The 20,904-nt window shown below is 37.5% G+C and overlaps 1 protein-coding gene across 1 annotated transcript in view; it reads left to right on the top strand.

The window, feature by feature from the left end:
* Positions 1-296: 296 nt before the first annotated feature.
* Positions 297-20,904, top strand: part of Apbb1ip (amyloid beta precursor protein binding family B member 1 interacting protein) — a 99,407-nt gene continuing 78,799 nt past the window's right edge. Inside the window, exon 1 of the mRNA XM_027953069.3 lies at positions 297-574. The gene's annotated coding sequence lies outside the window, so the exon portion shown is untranslated. The remainder of the gene's footprint in view (positions 575-20,904) is intronic.

Raw genomic sequence — 20,904 nt, 5'->3', positions numbered from 1 at the left:
CCATTAATTAATTGGCCCTGTGTTCCTTAGTTCCTCCTATATCAAAGATGGGTCTGTTCGCCAGGGGACGCTCCTGAGATCCCCGCACGTGGGGAAAAAGTTGAAGGAGCAAGGCGCAATTTTTCCCAGAATTAAAAAACAAAAACAAACAAACAAAAAACACCTTTATTTGTTTTTGTTGTTGTTGGCTTTTTTTTTTTTTTTTTTCATTTTGACTCAAAGGTGGTGGTGGGGGTGGTACAAAAGGAAAGAAGGCACAGGCCAGATGACTTGGGGAAAGCAGCCTGCGAACTGCAGGAGCCCTTAAGCCTATTTTGAAGTCCCCATCTCCTAACCAGACGCCCTCCCAGCACCTCGGTGCAAACAGCGTGGCGAGCGCCACCCGTCTGCGCGCTGCGTGGGAAGGGGAGGGCTGACACCACTTCCTCCCCTAGGCGCGGACCTCGAGCCAGGGTGCAGCCGACTTCAGAGCCGAGGGCGACCGCGCTGCCTGCCCCGCCGCCTAACCCCAGCTGCCCAGCCCGCCGGGCGCTCCCGCCGCCGCCTCTCCGCGCGTCCCAGCAGAGCCGTCGAGGTAAGCGGCGCCCACCGGGTCGGGAACCCAGCGAGCGGCAACTTGAGCCCCTCGGGCATTACCCGACCGGGTGTCACGCTGGTGGTGTCCGAGGCCGGGGGCGGCTCCCGGCGCTGGCCTCCGGAACGCGCGCCCCTTGCTGGACCCTGGAGGGTAGCGGGTCCCTTGGGTACACTCCGCACTCAACCCAGTTCGCGCCAGGGGTTGGGTCTCCATCTAGGCTTCCCCGCATTCTGTTTCATCAGATTTGACTGATTTCCTGCCCAGGAAATTGCTACAAGGTTGAACAGGGAACTGATACGCACCCTCGAGGGTCCAGCAGGTCCAGTGAGCCCCAACCTGACCGGATCTGGAGGAATTCCCGGGGCGCTTTAGGGCACTAGTTTAAATGCAAGTCCTGTCAATGGCTGTCAGATACATCTCAAAGTGTTTCCTTCCTTTAAAACTCTCAGACAACTACGTCTTCTTTATCAAAAATTACATTTTTCCCCCTGAAATAGTCTCCTTTTCATTTTAAAATACGATGAAGAAAGTCTGCACACCAGACAAAAGTTATAGTTTGGCTTGGAGGAAAGATGCCTTTTGTAGCGTCAATAAAACTAACCAAAATGTCTGTCTATCCCTGGGCAAGCTCTCCGGGGATAAAAAACCTTGCCCCTTTGGCTGGTGTACCTCTTCTTTTCCTTCTGGAAAGGACTTTCTTAGTATTCGTATCACGATGGAAAGCAAAACATGTTTTCTCGAACCACTCCAGCAAAATGCTTCAGAAAGAACTTTAAATGGGATTGTTGGAGAAGGAAAAATGAGTGACACAAGGAAGTATTACCCCTCCAGATATGCTTTCTGGTGGTGTCATGTGGCTTAAACACTGGCAAGGGTACTTCACTCATTTATAAATCAGGGGCTCCAAACTGAAATTTCAGAAAGAGAACTTTGTCTTTTTAAATAAACTCATAGTGCCGTTTTCACTGGGCCTCACTGAAATACCAGGATGGCACATGGGCCAGAAATGCTGCCTAGCAAGATTAGTAGAGAATCTGTGAAGAATCCTCCGCAGTGTTTCCAACGGTATTTCCTGTCAGCTCCATGTGTTGTGAAATTTAATGTCATCCTCAAACTATTCATACTTTATAATTTTTTCTTTTTGTGTCTTTTCTGGGTATTTGAGACTTGGGTTTCAGCTCCACATCTGCCACTCGCTAGACAAAGATGACTTTAAGTTGTTTTAACCTCCCTGGACCTCAGATAACTTACCAGAAAAGTGAGATGATTAGATTGTGTAAGAATGGAGGAAATGATAATGATTGTAAGGGGCTGAGACATAGCTCAGTGGTAGAGCACTAGCATGCTGAATTGTGGATTCAATCCTCAGCACTACCAAAAAAAAAAAAAAAAAGAAGAAGAAGAAGAAGAATGCTGATGGATTTTGTTAAATTCTGAAATATGAACACATTTGAAGTCTTCTGTTTCTTAAAAGTAAAAAAGCAGTGTTGGTTTACATAGCCTATATGTAAAATAGCAACTTCCCATTCTATTGAAAAACTGAGACACAAAGATATGAAAAATTGTGCTCTATATGTGTAATAAGAATTGTAATGCATTCACTGTCATGTATTTAAAAAATAAAATAAAATAAAAACACTGAGACAGAGAATAGCCACAGGTCAATGTTATATTTCAAAAGTGCTCAATTGCTATTTCTCAAAAAGTACAACTTTGAAAGGTGTAGTTACTTTAAATCTTACACATAGTACTAGGCTATGTAGCACCCATTAAATTTTTTGTATTTATATCCTAAGCTGCATACCAATTTCCCACAACATTTTTTGCCTTTTTAACTTAGACACTTAGATATTTCCATGTTATTACTAAAGTGAGCTATTTAAAAAGTTTATTGTCATAAATGTTTGTGTTTTATATGCCATCTTAAATTTCTTCAAAATAGCATTATTATTTTCATTTCTTTGTAATTCCCTTCTATTTTACTTATTTTTATACCTAAAGGCTTTAAGTGATTCCACAAATTTTAGAATAAACTAAATTTATGTTCTATAGCCTAACAGACAGTAGTCTTTACAGTTTCCTAGAACCCCATGAGTTTGCTCTGTAAGCAAAAGAATGATCTTAGGAGTTTGAAAAATAGAACAATTTTGAACTAAATAAAACCTCAAGATAGAACAATTATTATTAACATAATTGGTATTTTCAATATGAAAAGCTATGTGTAGTAATGTCATCTTAAGTGGCAAGGAACTTTAAACCTTTATTATATAAATTCAGGTATATGATAAATACCAGATTTTAAGATTGAAAGGTTTTAGGTAAGGACACTGGTTAAATATTGATGTTTATATGTATGATGATGATGTTTATATGTAGGTTATAATCATCATGAGAACATGAACTTTAAAGGAAACTGAATGTATCTAGAAAAATATCAATTATATTTTTCTACAGAAGGGAAAACAGCACTGAGAAAAGGTACTGAGCCACCTACACCCTATTTAAGAGACTGGATTGTACAGTAGCACAGCAGGGCAGGGCCTAGGAACAGCATCTCAGAGAACCAGCACCTGCCACCACCGCATCCCCACTATCTAGACAATTCCATCACCAGGGTTAGGACGCAAAATGTATTTGCTAAATGTTCTGAATACTTCAATTCGCTTATCGTTGGTACCATCAAACTGTCGCAAGCTGCCTAAACCCCAGTTGACCTTTTGGTCCCAAATTTTGGTCCTCCAGTCAACAGTGAGGCTTGAGCAGATAGAAATGTAACTCCAGTCCAGGGCACTACGCGTTCTCAGTACATTATTCTGTGGCTCGAATTCTTGACTGCATTTCCAAACATTTCCTTAGCATTAACTATGAACTTGAATCATTAAAATCATATTATGAGGCCTCTTTTCTTCTGTCAATTCAGGTTCCTCTTTGATCCCCATATGATAATAGTAAATAACATTTTATTATAATGTTTCTTTATAATACAACTTATCCAAAATGCTTGGACTGTAATTATTTGGGGTTTTGATTTTTTTTAAATTTTGGAATATTTGCATATACATAATGAGATATCTTGGGGATCAAACCCATGTCTAAACACAAAATTCCCTTGTTTCCAATACACCTTATACACGTAGCCTAAAATAATTTTATCCAATATTTTAAAATAATTTTGTGCATGAAACAAAAGTTTGTATATTATAGCCTAATGGGGCCTGCAGAGTAATTTTTTCCCTTGAATAAACTATATGTTGTATGACGTGTTTGACTGTGACCTTTCACATGAGGTCAGTGTAGAATTTTCCATGTTGGCATTCAAAAACCGTTTCTGATTTTTGAGCATTTTGGATCTTAATTTTTAAATTAGGGATGCTCTCGCATGTACCAGATGCTGTGCTAACTAATTTAGAGCTATCATTTTGTTTATCCTTGTACCTTGGGCTTATACTATTATCACTTTTTATCGTTGAGGAAATGAAAGCACAGAGAGGGTAAGAAACTTATACAGGAAATAAGATGTACAGCTGATGTTTAAACCAGGCCAGTATGATATTAGTGCCTGAGGTGCTATATCGAGGACTAGGGTGCAAATGGTGGCAATGCATGGGGCCTCTCCTCAAGGAACTTATAGTCTAGAAGAGGAAACATAACTAGGCCGTTATAATTCTACCTGTGACCTGAGTCACGTGCTATGTGAGCATATATCCTGCCCTTACACCAGACTGGGGTCAGGGAAGGAGGGTGAATAGAAGGTAACCAAGCAAAGAAGTTGGCTTGTTATAGTGGGAAGACAAGAATTATAATCAATTTTGAAGTTGTTTTCTTTATATGTGTCTTTTGAAAACAATAATCTGCTGTAGCAGCCATCATATTTTTATTTTTATCTTTATTATATTCAAATCCCTCACAAGAGCCTGTTATGTTGATTAAATCAACAAAGTAGTAAGTCTGACTTTTTTTCCAAATTCTGCTGGAAATCTTCCTGATTTGGTTTCATATCACAGATTCATCAGCGAGATGGTTGTGGGCTGGGAGAGGGGTTAAATGCTTAATCACACAGCAATTATGTTTCCACAACTGGCTGGAAGATTTATATAGAGAGAGCTATGTCATATCAAACTGAAGAAAAATAAAAAGTAATAGAACAAGTGAACTATATTTTTCCTCCATTTTTATTATAAATTATTTCATATATACAAATGATGATATGATATATATGCACATATGCAGAACAAAATACGTATCTACATTATAATAAATAATAAAAAAGCCAACATCTGGATGTCAGTATTACCAGCATATCTCTTGGCTTTCTCCTAGTAATAGTCCCCTATCTCTGCTCTAAAGGCAATGTTATTCTGATTGTGCTAATTTGTTAAAAGTATTTAAGAATCATGTACCTACATTTACAAAGTATGTTGTCAAACCGGGGATTAGAGGAAACTGAAATTAGGATCCCTACTGACTCTAGGAGTGATCAGAGTGTTCCATCAAGTAAAAATAATTTATTTTAAATAACATAAAAGCAAAGAATATTAGAAATGGTTAAGAGTAAGTATGACAGACATAGTGGTTTCTTAGTCATTAATGAAGTGATCAAGGTTTTAAGTGTAATAAGTGAATAACTTAGACACTTCCAATTTTTTATATTACTTAGATTTCTACTTTAAAGACACACATCAATCATTTTCAATCATAAATATTAGCTGAGCACTATTCTAGGTTCTTATTATCCATCGGTGAACAGAAGAGACAAGGGCCTCAGCATTTATGGAGCTTCTGTTCTAGTGGGGAGACAAAGAATAATTGATACACATAATAATTCTAATATAGTTTTAAGTGAAAAGAGCTCTAAAAGAGACTAAGTTGTGAGTCACAGTGGCACACTTCTGTAATCCCAACAACTGGGGTGGCTGAGGCAAGAGGATTGCAAGGTCAAAGCCAGCCTCAGCGACTTAGCAAGGCCCTTTATGTAAAAATAGTAATGGTAATAATAACTTAGTGAGGCCCTAAGCAACTTAACCAGACCCTGTCTCTAAATAAAAAATGAAAAGGCCTGGGGATGTGGTTCAGTGGCTAAGCACCCCTGGGTTCAATCCCTGGTACAAAAAAAGAGAGAGAGACTAAGTGGACCAAGGTGAAGTTGTGTTTTAAATAAGATGTGCAGGCTTGGCCTCGTTGAGATGATAAAGACTTAGGCAAAGATTTGAAGGAGATGATGGAGTTGAACCATAAGGTTTTCTAGGGGAACTGTGATCTGAGTGCCAGGGCATAGATAATGGGTGAACTACCCATAGGCCTGTGTGACTATAGGCAAATGATCAAGGGAGCCAGTAACCTATGTAGTTGGAGAGGGATGAGGAAGGCGGAGAGACTGCTGATCACATAAGGTCCTTTGGTCAGTGTAAAAACTTTTACTTTTAGTGAGATGGAAGGGCCATCGAAGGATCCTGAGAAGAGAAATAACATGATTCTGCTGATTCCATTTAAAAAGTTCACGCTGATATTTTGAGAATACACTGGAGGGAGTACACAGAAGTAGGAGGCCCATTAGGAAGTTTCAGGATTCTACACTTATTTTGAAGTTGGCACCAACAGGGTTTCTTGAGAGTGGATGTGGGGTGTAAGAGAGAGACAAGTCAGGGATGAGTCCAGAGAGTTTGATCTAAACAACTAGAAGGAAGGAATCATCATCAACTAAGATCAGAAGTTCAGTTTTGGTTATGAATATAAAGTAGCAATTGGTAATAATGATGTGCTTATTATAAATAAGGCTAAGTAACTAGGAAGATACCATGATTATTCCTATTTTACTAAGTAGAAATGACAATTTAGAGAGATTAAAAAATTTGTCCAAGATTACACCGAGTAAGAAATTGAACATAAAACCAGATCTCTGGGATCCTAAAGCCCTTAAACATTCTGCCAAAACCTGGCAATGTGCTGATAAGTAATCTTTACTATGTAGCTAAAATAAGAACATAGCTGATCAGTATTAGTCCACTTCTGTGATAATTAGGGCCATGAGAATTATTTTTAATAAGTGGAAAAGCAAGAAATGAACAATATAAAGCCCCTAATTTGTCCATGAAATTTTAACCAGTGATGTGGATGTTGTGTGCAATAGGAGGCTTTAAACAAGATTCTGAATGAGGAAGGACAGAAGCCTTTTCCACAAAGGAGATTTTTGTGCCCAGAAGTTAAAGATGTTTCTGTTTTCAAAACCTAAGACAGGACTTGGAAGAAAAGGAAGCTTCCTCTTTATACAGATGGATTCAAGAGTTAAGAAAAATATTAAGCTTTACTAGGAGCTGCTGAAGGAGGTCAGAAGACCCTGCTAAGATATTTGGAAAGCCAAAAGTGGGCAGGAAGTAGCTCCTTGGAGAGATCAATGTAACTGGCACTTAGTTTAGTCATTAATAGGTATCCAGGCAGCACAATTAGGACATAATAATATGTCATATTAATGGCCAGTGTCAATTAATGACCTTAAGACCAGTGTATTTTGTGGAATGCTGCTAAAAGCACACGATGACCAGTTCCTAGACCATGTTTTCAACAGGGCAAAAAATCCAGTTTTTAAGTGTATTGTTAGGATTCCATCTCAAAAATAAAATAATTATTTATGCATAGGCTTCATGGTGGCTGGGGGTGGGAGATCCTGAAAAATATGTTCAGGTGATTTTATATTGTATTACAATGTGTTATCACAACTAAGTTAATGATTAAATATGTTTATTAAGGCTACTGTGCTTATAGTATTAACAAACTCATTCATCTCTGCTGATAACATTTACAACTGACAGTTGAGTCAATGAACTGATTATGTTTGAGATGCAGTATTATCTTTTTAGAATAACTTCCTTCTTTGTTGAGGGAGAAGGACTGTATCACTGAACTACATCTCCATCCACATTTTTATGACTTCTTCTAACCCAACTCCATAAATGGTATGGCTTAACAGGCCAAGACTATTTGTCCATGTGTTTAGAATTCTGCTACTTTATATTTTCCTTGTTGTAAACCACAAACAAAAATGAAGTTGCTAGGCCATGAATGTGGATAAATGCAGATCAGAGTACTAAGAAAATGGCCTTAAGACCACTGTCAAATAGAGGAGCTGAAACTGAGACAGCTCACTCCTTTCACTATCCTCAAAGCCAGGTTTCCAGAATAGGGGCCAGAACTAAACATTCACTTTAGTTGCATCAAATGCTTATCATAATACAAATGGAACGTTGTTTTTCCTTCCAGTTTTTTTTTTAATATTTATTTTATTTAGTTTTCGGCAGACACAACATCTTTGTTTGTATGTGGTGCTGAGGATCGAACCTGGGCCGCACGCATGCCAGGCGAGCACGCTACCGCTTGAGCCACATCCCCAGCCCCTCCTTCCAGTTTTAATGCATATCTATTGAGGGCCAACCAAGTGCCACTATGGACGAATATACAATAAAATAAGATATGGCCCCTCATCTCTAGAAGCTTCCAGTCAACTGGCCTATAAACAAACACATCACAGTGTATAGCGTGCAGTGATAGGTACAGAAGTAGTACCGTAAAGACATTGACGGTAGAGAAGACATTATTATGTGGGGGGACCAAGAGGCACTTTGAAGGATAAAAGCATTTCCAGGTAACCATACAGAAGTAGGCTATCCAGACACCAGACATGAAACAGTTTGGCAATGCTGGAACATAAAATACAGTGGGAAAGGAAATGAGATGGTTCTGATTTAACCCTTGGTGAGTAATATTCAGACTGCATTCATGTGTTACAACTGTTCATCTTTTGAGTCAAAAGCTGAGGTAAGTCTAGTAAATCTTCAGACAGTGCTATCCAACAGAAACATGCAAACCACATGTGCAGCTTTAGACTTTCCAGAAGCCAGATGGCAAAAAGAAACAATAGAGTTAATTTTAATGATATATTTCATTTAATGATAAGGAAGGTTATTTAATGAATATCAATTATTTGAAATTATATCAAATTCCAGTAGCAGTAAAATTATGAATTATTTTTTATGCTAAATCTTCCAAATCAAACATCTTTTCACATGTATAGCATATCTCAATCCAGACCTGTCCCATTCAAGTGCTGAATAGCTGAATGTGGCCAGTGACTGATGCAATAGACAGCACAACTTGAGATAAACACACAAATATCACATCTGACACTCGATGTTAGCTATGCAGCTGAAGGGAGGGCAGTAGATGAATTCTGAAGTAAGCTAAAGGAAAAAAGAGGGGAACAGCATTTGCTACTAGTATGATGCTGTTTCTAGCATCTGATTTGAATTCATATTTAAATCTGTACCCAGATTGCCTTATTAACCCTCCAGCAACCAAACCAAGAAACCTCAAATTGTTATTGCTTACTTTGCTTTTTATCCATTCTCTCCTCCTTTTATTTTCTGGATTTGGCCTAAAAGCTACAAGGACTGAAAAAGAACTGGAAGTAAATGGCAAATCAGTTTACCCTAAACCCACATCCTGAAAATGTGATCTGTTGCCCTTGGCAACCATGTTGTCAACTCTTTTTTTTTTCCACTTTTACTTCCGCCTGCTGGTTCACAAGCAAAACACCCTCTCATCAACAGCAACTCTCCTTGCTGTGGTTCCCCACACCAAAAAGACACCTACCTCCCTTTCAGGAGAGGATGGTTGTGGTAAAATTGAAATATGGAGCTGAAAGGGCCCAGGGCATGGTTTGAAAAGGCTCAGGGAGATTCCAATGCAATTTCTCTCTTGCTGAGAATGGTTGAGAGTCTGTCCCAGAAACTGTACTTCAGATGTTCTTCCCAGTGGCGCAGTCTTTTAAAGATGTACCTGTTCTACAAATAGGCAGCAGTTCGCCTCTGTAGGTACTGGAAATGCGACAGACAGAAGTAGCTATCCCATTGTGGATTTAGGAGTGCCCACACTAGTGTGTGGGGGGGGGTGGGGAAAAACCACTGGTGGTTTTAAAAGGAGAACACCCTAATATAAATACTGATGATGGTAATAACATAATATCTAATAATAAGCATTCTATGTGTACCAGACACTTTAAGAAACACTTTATAGACACTACCTCTACTACCTCGTTCCAGCAAGGTAGGAACTGTTTGTGCATGTGTGTGTGTGTGTGTGTGTGTGTGTGCGCGCATATGTGTGTCGACCTTTGTTTCTTTCTAAATTCCAGTAGAACAGATATATTCGTCTTTATTTCAAAGGTATACCATGTTAATTGCCATTTATAGGAGAGTTCTAGGTATCAAACCATTGCTGCAAATATGATTTCCTCACCACTGATGTAGTTATCACATTTTCTCATTAGGATTCACTCAGAGGTGCTTAAAAATTGGCAAATTCTGTCCAAAAAAAAAAAAAATGGTGCAGATAGCAGTAAAGAAAGAAAAAATATAAAGACTAATTGACAGCATCTGATAGAGCAAAGAAGGGCTTTCATTAAACTTGGGGCAGACTTTCAGCAGGTTGGCTGGGGTATTGGATGAAGCCTTATGAATTCTTAGCTATTAAATGAGTCTGTATATATGAAGCACTTAGAATTGTGCCTGGCTTATGGTAAGTGTTCAAAGGATGTTGAAATATTTTGTTTCCAAAATTTTGAACAAAGCAAAATGAAAATACATTCCCCTAGAAAATAAATATTTTCTACTGTATTTTCATATTTGAAATAAGCCTTTATTATTCATATGCCTTTGAAGGCATCAAGCATAGCTGCCACCATCTTTTGGTCTGATGACCCATAGGTAAATGATAAGAGTACACATAATTCTATTCTTTCACTGTATTATTCTCTTCTCTAACCATTTTTAACAGCTACAATCTGTGGACACTCTGTCACACAGCTGTGGGTAGTACATTCCTCGCTGTCCACTGGAAGCTGGTTCCAGGAACCACTTCCGCAGATGTTCAAGTTCCTTATACAAAATGGTGTAGTGTTTTCCCATATGCTTTAAATCATATCTAGACTGGGTAATATCCCTAGAGCTCCCATGTAAGAGCATAAATAACTTGACTTAAAACTACTGAGTGAAGTCAGTATATTAGATGGTATCAATTGTAAATATGTCTTCTCAAAACAAGCATTTATTTGCTTTTAAAATGGTTAGGGCATATAAATTCATAAATAAATAAATGTGCTACGTACAATATATTTGGTGGTACATGTGAGCTACTGTGGAACATCAGATTTTAAATGATGAATTTCAATTTCAGAAACTTTTAAAAAATAACCACCATCAATTTTTAAAGGGGCTATTAATCATATCAAACATATTCTTGGAGAAATAAGTGATGCATACATGTATTCCCTATTTAAAAACATACAAACAAAGTCCTAAAGGGGTATTGTAATCTTGAACTATTATCTAAAGTAGAAATAGTTTTCATTGCCATTTTCACAGATGAGAAAGCTAAGCCAACAGAGAATTTAAATAACTTGTCTAAGATCACCCAGGAGCTAAATAAATTTACTGAGTATAAGGTGTGTGTCCCACACTTGGAGGAAATTACAGTAGTCTATGTCTGAACTCATAGTTTGGCATGGCAGATAGACATGCCATCAATTATATTAGAGCTGGACAGATAGGCAAGGTAACAGAGATCTTAAAAAGACAGCCACCAATTTCCCCCTCTTAATAAACACAATCCATGTTCAGAAGGCAGCATGACATAGTGACTGTGAATGTGAGCTTTACAATTGGATTTGGATACAAACTCCACCATTCACTAGCAACTTCATTTCACTGTGCCTAATTTTTATAACCTATAAAGTTGGAATAATGTCAGTAACTTGTAGGTTGCTTGGGGAATTAAGTGAGATGCCTTAACTTTCAAGAATTATTTATTTATAACTCAGTAAATTTTTAATTTTTATTGGTTGATTGATTGATACTGGGCATTGAACCCAATGAAACTGTGCCATGGAGCTACCTCTTTAACTCTTATTATTTTTTAATTTTGAGATAGGATCTTACTAAATTGCCTGGAATTTGTGATTCTCCTCCTTAGCTTCCTGACTAGTCAGGATTAAAGGTGCGTGCCCCTGTGCCCACTACAACTCCTATTATTCTTAAAGCCAGTGTTGGCATGTATTGATATGAACTAACACATTTCAAGGTTTAAATGCCAGTGGTGACACTATGCCAATACTAAGGTGTTGATGTGATATATATAAAAATAAGGAGCAGCAGGTAACAGAATATATATAAAAGAGAGATGGAATATAGAGAGAAACCATAAATAATGTCTTAAACTGTTAGATTTGTGATCCTAACTCTGTTGCTACAGGATTTCAATCAAGGGTAAATTGCTAGAATGGAGTCATAGATCTTGAACTGTTTTTATTATGTAGGAGATAAGACTTACACAGGGGTAATGCAAATGATGTGTTTAGAAATAAACTACAGTAATCACCCCCTTGTCAGCAGTTTCACTTTCCACACTTTTAGTTACCCATAGTCAATAGCCATCTGGATATATTAAATAGAAAATTCCAGAAAGAAATGATGTATACTTTGTATACTTTTAAATTGTGCACAGTTGGAATAGCATGATGAAATCTCAGGCTATCCCACCTGGGATGTAAATCATATCTTTGTCCAGCGTATCCATTCTGTATACACTACCCACTCATTAGTCACATAGCTACTTCTAGGTTATCAGATCAACAGTCATGATATCACAGTGTTTAAGTAACCTTTATTTTACTTAAAAATGTCCCTAAAGCTCAAGAACAATGGTGCTGGCAACTATACTGTAGTATATTGTTATAAATGTTTTGTTTTATCATTAGTCATTATTGTTAACCTATTACTGTGCCCAACTTCATAAATAAACCTTATCACAGATATGTTCCTATAGAAAACAGCACACCTAAGTTTCTATACTAGTGCAGTTTCAGGCATCCACTGGGATTCTTGAAATCTATGCCCCTGGACACCTTCACTATGAGCTAAATTTGAGTGAGAGTAAGGAGGTGGAGATGAACTTGGAGAAGTGTGTCGGGAGTGGATTGTAGGTGAGCCCAGCCTATGAGATGTTTGCTCTGAGCATTCTTCTAGCTAGCTGGGGAGATGTGAGGATGCCCTGTACACACCAGTGACAATGAGGGCCGGGATGGGGCTTTCCTGCCAGGCCCCTGATCCTCAGCTAGAAGGAGTGCCCCCTCCATTGTTCACTTCTTCACCTTGAGTTGCCTTTCTCTGGTTGATGTGGACTTGCCAGATTCGGTGTTTGCCCCTGTCGGACCTAAAGTGCCCAGATATCCTGCTAACCTGTCCTAGAGGAATATTAAATTTCCTCTAGGCTTGAGTATAGACACTAATCACTCCTGAAAAAGGCCTAAGAGGGCACTTTGCCCTGGTGGACACTGACCTTGGAGGGATCGCCTAGCCCTCCACAATTTGACTCCACATTATGAAATGCTGAGAAGAGTAATTTCATTTTTGACTGGGTGTCTCTACTACAGAACTTTATCTGTACTGCTCAAGAAACTGTGAAGGACACTGGGTTGAAGAGTGTTGGGTGTTCCAATTCTTTACCAAGAGACAAATGAGAGAGATGCTGAGGAAAGCAGTCTGTTAGTGGACATATAAACATGAGCCGTTACGTGTAAAAGTGTATTATACAAAAGAAATAAATGTTTAGGGATTTTAGTTTAACTTAATAAATTTACATGAGAACTGTTAGGTCAATCACATATAAAATACATACACTTCTAGGAGCTGAATTTCATTCTACATCTGCTGATTTATCTGTGAACTTGTGGGTTTTGTTTTGTTTTGGTTTGGTTTAGTGGTGCTGAAGATTGAACCCAAGGCTTTGCTCATGCTAGACAAATGCTCTACTACTCACCTTACATCCCCGGACCAACTTAAAGATTTCTAATTTGTGTGTGTGTATGAGAGAGAGAGAGTGTGTTGTGCATGTGTGTTTAAGGCAAGGATTCATTTCCATACCATAATCTTTCAATGGATGGGTTCAGTCTAATCCAGGTTTCCTGGAATCTGGGTTCTCTGAAGGAGAAATAAAAAACTTAGCCTAATTAATTTAGATTGCTCCCGGAGTATAGTTCTATCATACTTAATGCAATAGTTTATTGTTATGTTATCATAGAGACCGGTTCCTTGATATAGACATTTGCAAAAAAATGACTCAGTGAGTATGTTTTTATTGAAAGGGCAGAAAAACTAAGTTATCACATTACATAAAGAGAAACAGCATTAAACCTCTGCTTCCAATAGCATCCATTAAAAAGTAATGACTCACATCTACACAAAAACTAATAGACATAAACATAAGCACTTAGATAATAAAAATCACAGAACCCTTAGAGAAAAACTAGGAATATATCTCCATGACCTTGGATGAAGTAATGGTTTCTTAGATATAATACTAAAAACACAATCAATGAAAGAAAATGGATAGATTTACTACATCTAAATTTAAAGCTTCTGTGCTGCAACAGTATCCAGAAACCATAAGGACAATACACAGAATGGGAGACAATATTTGAAAATCATATATTTGATAAGATACTTGTATCTAGAATATTTAAATATCTCTTACAGTCTAATAGTTAATCTAAAAAGACATTATCTATTTTTAAACTGGGACAAAGGATCTGACTAGCCATCTCTCCAATGAAAGTACAGAAATAACCAATTATATGAAAATATTCTTAACATAATCAGCTATAAGGGAAATAGAAATAAAAAACACAAGATATTGTTTCATGCTATAATCAAAAAGACAGATAATAGCTAGGCAAGGTGCTGCACACCTGTGAACTCAGTGGCTTGGGAGACTGAGGCAGGAGGATCACAAGTTCAAAGCCAGCCTCAGCAAAAACAAGGCACTAAGCAACTCAGTGAGACCCTGTCTCTAAATAAAATACAAAATAGGGCTGGGGATGTGGCTCGGTGGTTGAGTGCCCCTGAATTAAATCCCTGGCAGCCGCCCCGCCAAAAAAGACAGATAATAAATAGCAAGTGTTATCAGGGCTGTTGAGAAATTGGAATCTATATAGACTGCTAGAGGAATGTGAAATTATGGCACAGCTTTGGAAAACAGTCTGGTAGTTCCTCAAAAAGTTAAATGCAGAGTTACCATTTTACACAGTAATTTCATTCCAGAAAGTCCTAAGAGAAAATAAAACATATGTCCATGCAAATAATTGTGCACAAATGTTCACAGCAGCATATTTTCTATTAGCTGAAGAGTGGAATCAACCCAGATGTCCATCAACTGATAAAAATAATTGAAATGATGACACAAAGTTCAGGTGAACTTTGTATATATTAGGCTAAATAAATGAAGTCAGAGACCATATATTATATAATTCCATTTACATGAAGTGTCCAGAATAGGTAAATTTATAGAAAGAAAATCCCATTTCCAAGAGCCACTAAGATGAAAAGATGCAATAGAAGCAATCTTTGCTCTGGATTCAGTGTGTTGAAATGAAAGCATTTGTTGTTCCAGAGAAGAACAAAATGGTAGTTACTGGAACAGAGTAGGTTTTATGGGGTGAATGGGATGGGTATTTGAAAAATGAAGTTGAAGACAATGGGAGTGAAACTGTGAAAGAATATAAAAGTCGTGGGCTGGGGTTGTGGCTCAGTGGCAGAGCACTTGCCTAGCATGTGTGGGGCACTGGGTTCGATTCTCAGCACTGAATATAAATTAAAAATAAAGGTCCATTGACAACTAAAAAATTTAAAAAGTCACATTAAGGAGTTTAGAGTGAATCCTACACAGAGTAGAGAGCCACCATCAAGCTTTGCTAATTGAAAGAATGTGAACCAAACTGGCTTTTAGGAAGAACACTCTGGTGGCATTCTAGAAGCTGGTTTAAAAGGGAGAGATTGTAGGTAGGGAGACAAACAATAAGCTAAGGAGTCTTTATAAGTCACATGGAGGACCTGAACCCTCAGGGTAATCAGGAAAAGAAAGAGACAGGTTCAAGGGCATTTGAAAGGCTAAACTGACAAGACAACCTCATCAGCCTGGATGTTGCAGACGCCCCCAGCTGTGGAATCAGCACAACTGTGTCTCTTCTCCAAGCTTTTGCTTCCCTCCGTTTCACCTGCACATCCTAATGTGGGTTTCTGTTTCAGTTCCATACTTCTGGTAACTCTCTCAATTTGGTTTTCATGCCTCTGCCCAGATACCCAGGCACAGTCTGCCCTGTCCTCTCCTGCCCTGTCCTCTCCTGCCAACTGCCCTGTCCTCTCCTGCCAACCCCTGGAGCTGATTTTCATCCAGTCCCTGTGTGGGCTAACTTTCTCCCCAGTTTCCAAGATAACCTCTGGCTTGAATCTTGCTGTACCATAATCTATTCTGGCAAACCAGGGAACTTCTGGACAAGGTAGGGAAGAGGGGGCTGGAAGAGGACTTGGCTGCATAAAACCCCTGTGGGACCACCTGGTGCAAAGGCCTTGCATTCAGTGGGAAATAAAATTGCAGGGCTTTAAAATGCAACAAGATAGGGAGAAAAAGATAAGTAAGATTTTCCTGTTTCACTCTGTAGCAATATCAGACAACAGAAATAATTATAAGGGCTGGCTTATAATTATAAGTTGTGGCTCATTGGTAGAGCGCTCACCTAGCATGCATGAGGCACCTGGTTCTATCCTCAGCACCACACAAAAATGAAATAAAGATATTGTGTCCACCTAAAAAAAAAACCTAAAAAATAAATATTAAAAAAATAATTATAATATAAAACAAAGATCAGGGAAGATTAGATTAACCCCAAGAACAATCTAAATCAAATCTCAGATGAATAAATCATTTTTTTTTTTGGAAGAGAAAACTTGTTGCCACTTTTACTCCAGAGAGTGGTAAAGCTGCATCTTTATTCATACTTATGAAATCTGGGTTTTTTTGTTTTGTTTTTTTTTAACTATCTTTGGCCAAGACAGCCCCCTTGGACAATACGGAAAATTTGTAAATCAGAGGTGCAAGATTTAATAGATGGTTACTTTAAAATTTTACTGAAATTTTTATCTGGAAAGTTTCATGAACACTAATCAAGCACATTTTTCAGTACCACATTTTTCTTTCAGTGTCTGCCTCAAACACCTAAGTTGCACCTAAATTGTACATTATATCTTATATCAGGGTATTGTTGGAAGTTGTAGTGTTGAAAAATGTTATTAGTGATAAAGTAGCCACAAAATTCTAGAATATGCTATTCCCTCAAAATTAAAGCTGTATTTCATTTTATGTTTTATATTTTGGTAAAATTATAAAGCATCCAATTCTTCGATATTACGTAATGTATTTCTCCATTCTCTTACATTCCATTATCTATTTCATTCCTTCGCTGTTACTATTCTGCTTCAATTATTGTCTGCTTTCACTATTGTTTTTTCTCCAAAATTTCCTCCAAATTTGCTCTGGTGAAATTATGAAGGTGTGTGTGTGTGTGTGTGTGTTTTACTATGGTTATTTTCTAGACTGTTTGACATTATCCTTTTGAAATTTTCTTTTCTGTTCTAGAAGATGCTAGAAAAACACCTTTCATTTAAGGAGCTTTTATTTATTTAATCCTTTATTATTAATTTGTATTACATTTTAGTCAGAGGCCACACATCTGTATAATTTTTTCCTTTAGGGAATATATTGAGATTTTATGTGTATGAATAGTTTTTAATAAATATCTAATAAAATAAACCTTATTTTTACTTGAATCCTCTGTAATATTTTTATTTTAGGGCTTATTAATTAATCAAATAGAGGAAATGTGCCATCATTGCTAAAGTTATAAGTTTGTAAGCCAACTATTTAGTATCAGTTTCTATAAAACATTAGTTTAGTCTTTACCATAATTCGTATAAACAAAATACAAATTGTTCTTGGCTGAAAATTTTAATGATGAATTATTCTGAACCAAGACAAGTAATGCTAAGTTCTTAATTGCAGTTGTTGCCTCCAGAGAATTAAATAAAATAATTAACTGGTGACAAGCAAAAGACTAGTAAAAAGTTACTGAGCATGTAACAAAAAACAGACATGTAAAACACCATCTTAGAAATAACCATCATAAAATTTGCCCATCAAGCAATACACAAAGCATTCATTTTAGTTTGCTGCTTCTTTTCACTTATAATTTTTAGAGTCTAATCAAGAGAAGGAAGTGTTACAATGCACTTAGCTCAAACTGTCCTCCTCAAATTGATACCTCAGCAATTTTGGGGAAAATAGAGCCATCATAAGGTAAAGTGGAGAAGAGTCTTTTCCCCCCATTTTGATGACTAGCATTCACAGTGGAATTTTATTTATTTTAACTTCTGCTTGTGCTAACATACTCTTTAAGTTACTTTAATTTATAGATCACATTCACACGTAGTGTGTTTTCTGATGATTGATAAAGCAGGTCCCCAACAGGTACCACTGGGACGATGACCAAGGATAATTCCAAGTTCCCCACTTACTGTTTTTATTTTGTTGACACATGAATTAAATAGATAATTAGCTTTGGTGATCTAAATAAAATATGTAGCCTTTGGTGTTTGCAATCACATTATTTCCACTCCAGACCTTAAGAAGTAGAAAATGCTATAATGCAGATCAGGTGTAAAAGCTCTTGTTTTCCATATATAAAGACACTCAGGGGAAATTGTTTGTAAGTATCTTTCCCCAAAAAAATGAAGCAGCTCATTTAGAGCTGTTAATTATTATCAGATGTCCACTGAACTGATAAGCACATTTCTTTGCTTCATAGACATGCTCAGATCTTAACTAGTTTTCTGTTAGTGACACTCAGGCAAGTAAATTGCTAGCCAAATGGCCTATTCAAGGACACAAATTTCTGCATTTTTTTCATGACAAATATCTCATAATTATGGTGAAAGAAATTGAATCTTTATCGGTCACTAATGTTGACATTATGTATTATACATTACAATAATACAATTACTAATTGTAATTAATAATAAGTTAATAGCTTTTACATCTTCTGATGGGTAAATAACCATTCTCCATAGAAAAGGCATGAAGTTGTTTGTTTGTTTGTTTTCCAGTACCAGGAATTGAACCCAGGAGCAGTTAACCACTGAGCCATATCCCCAGCCCTTTTTAAAAAATTTTTTTAATTTTGAGACAGGGCCTCGTTAAGTTGCTTAGGGCCTTGCTAAGTTGCTGAGGCTGGATTTGAACTTGTGATCCTCCTGCCTCAGACTCCTGAGCCACTTGGATTAGAGGTATACACAGCCATGCCCAGCTAGGCATGAATATTTTTAAAGCAAAGACAATATAATAATGTCATTATTAATTTGTAATATTTGCTATTTCCTAATTTTCTTTATTCTGCTAAAGACTAACTTTTTTTAAAATTTTATGCACTAAATTTTTATATAAACTGTCTATTTACTAGATACATGCCCTTGCATAATACCAATCTTTTCCAAGGCTTCATTTCTTCATTTGCAAAATGGGATAATATATTTCACAGATCTATGGAAAGGATGTGAAAGGATGAGAAGCACAACACATAAAGCATAGCATACTGTCAAATGCATAGCAGATGCTCTGGAAGTAGTATTAGGATTATTTGTTTCATTTCTCTATTGCTGCATAACAAACTACCTTAAACTCAGTGGTGTGAAACAGATAATTTTATTACAGTTACTGATTCTGTGGGTCAGAAATTCAGATGAGCTACAGCTGAGCTAGCTCGTATTAGCTCTCTGACATCTTTGACCTCCACAGTCACATAATGTCACTGCTGTCATTCTGCATCCATCCCAGCAATCACAAGCCTGCTCAGATTCAAGATAGTAGGACATAGACCCACTTCTTATTCATTTTTATTTATTTGCTCTAATCATTTATATTTGACAGCAGAATGTTCTTCGATTCATTGTACATAAATGGAGCAGAATTTTTCACTTCTCTAGTTGTACATGAAGTAGGGTTATATCATTCGTGCAATCACACATGTACCTAGGGTAATGATGTTCATCTCATTCCACGATCTTTCTTGCCCCCATACCCCCTCCCCTTTGCCCAATCAAAGTTCCTCCATTTTTCCCATGCCCTCCCCCCATTATGGATCAGCATCCACTTATCAGAGAGAACATTTGGCCCTTAGTTTTGGGGGACTGGCTTACTTTGCTTAGCATGACATTCTGCAACTCCATTCATTTACCTGCAAAAGCCATGATTTTATTCTCTTTTAATGCTGAGTAGTATTCCATTGTGTATATTTACCACAGTTTTTTTTTATCCATTCATCTATTGAAGGGCATCTAGGTTGCTTCCACAGTTTAGCTATTGTGAATTGTGCTGCGATAAACATTGATGTGGTTGTGTCACTGTAATATGCTATATTTAGGTCCTTTGGGTATAGACCAAAGAGTGGGGTATCTGGGTCAAATGGCAGTTCCATTCCAGTTTTCTAAGGAATCTCCATACTACTTTCCAGATTGGTTGCAGCATTTGCAGTCCCATCAGCAATGTATGAGTGTGCCTTTTCCCCACATCCTCGCCAACAGTTATTATTGCTTGTATTCTTGATAACTGCCACTCTGACTGGAGTGAGATGAAATCTTAAGGTAGTTTTGATTTGCATCTGTGCTGTATCTGATGTACGTGTGGTAAAAATTTACTCCCATTCTGTAGGCTCTCTCTTCACCTCATTGATTGTTTCTTTTGCAGAGAAGAAAGTTTTTAGTTTGAATCCGTCCCATTATTGATTCTTGATTTTATTTCTTGTGATTTAGGACTCTTGTTAAGGAAGACAGGGCCTAATCCATCATGATAAAGATTTGGGCCTACTTTTTCTTCTGTTAGGCATAGGGTCTATGTAGACCCCACTTCTTAATGAGAGAAGTGTTAAAGAATGGAGGGTTCAGTTTAAAACCACCAGCTACCATCATCATTATATAACGAATATGCCTCTGTAATAATAAAGAAAGTGCTTCATCATGTGATAGGAATTGAGTGAATACTTGCTTCAAGAGGTTATGTAGTTGCCCAAAGCAGGAATATTATTGGTAAAAATGAGCCTGATTTCCCAATATGGAGGCTCACACCAGATTCTTTTTTCATTCTGAACTTATAAACAATAAAAATGCATGAGGGGGGCTGGGGTTGTAGCTCAGTGGTTGAGCACTCAGCGCCACATAAAAATAAATAAATAAATAAGATATTCGGTCCATCTACAACTAAAAAAAATATTTTTAAAAAATGCAGGGGCTGGGGATGTGGCTCAAGTGGTAGGGCGCTCACCTGGCATGCACAAAGCGCTGGGTTTGATCCTCAGCACCACATAAAAATAAAATAAAGATGTTGTGTCCACCGAAAACTAA

Source organism: Marmota flaviventris, chromosome 12 (assembly GCF_047511675.1).
Source record: "Marmota flaviventris isolate mMarFla1 chromosome 12, mMarFla1.hap1, whole genome shotgun sequence".
Taxonomy (NCBI): domain Eukaryota; kingdom Metazoa; phylum Chordata; class Mammalia; order Rodentia; family Sciuridae; genus Marmota; species Marmota flaviventris.
Note: the sequence above shows the minus strand (reverse complement) of the source record. Positions and strands in the feature narration are given on the sequence as shown.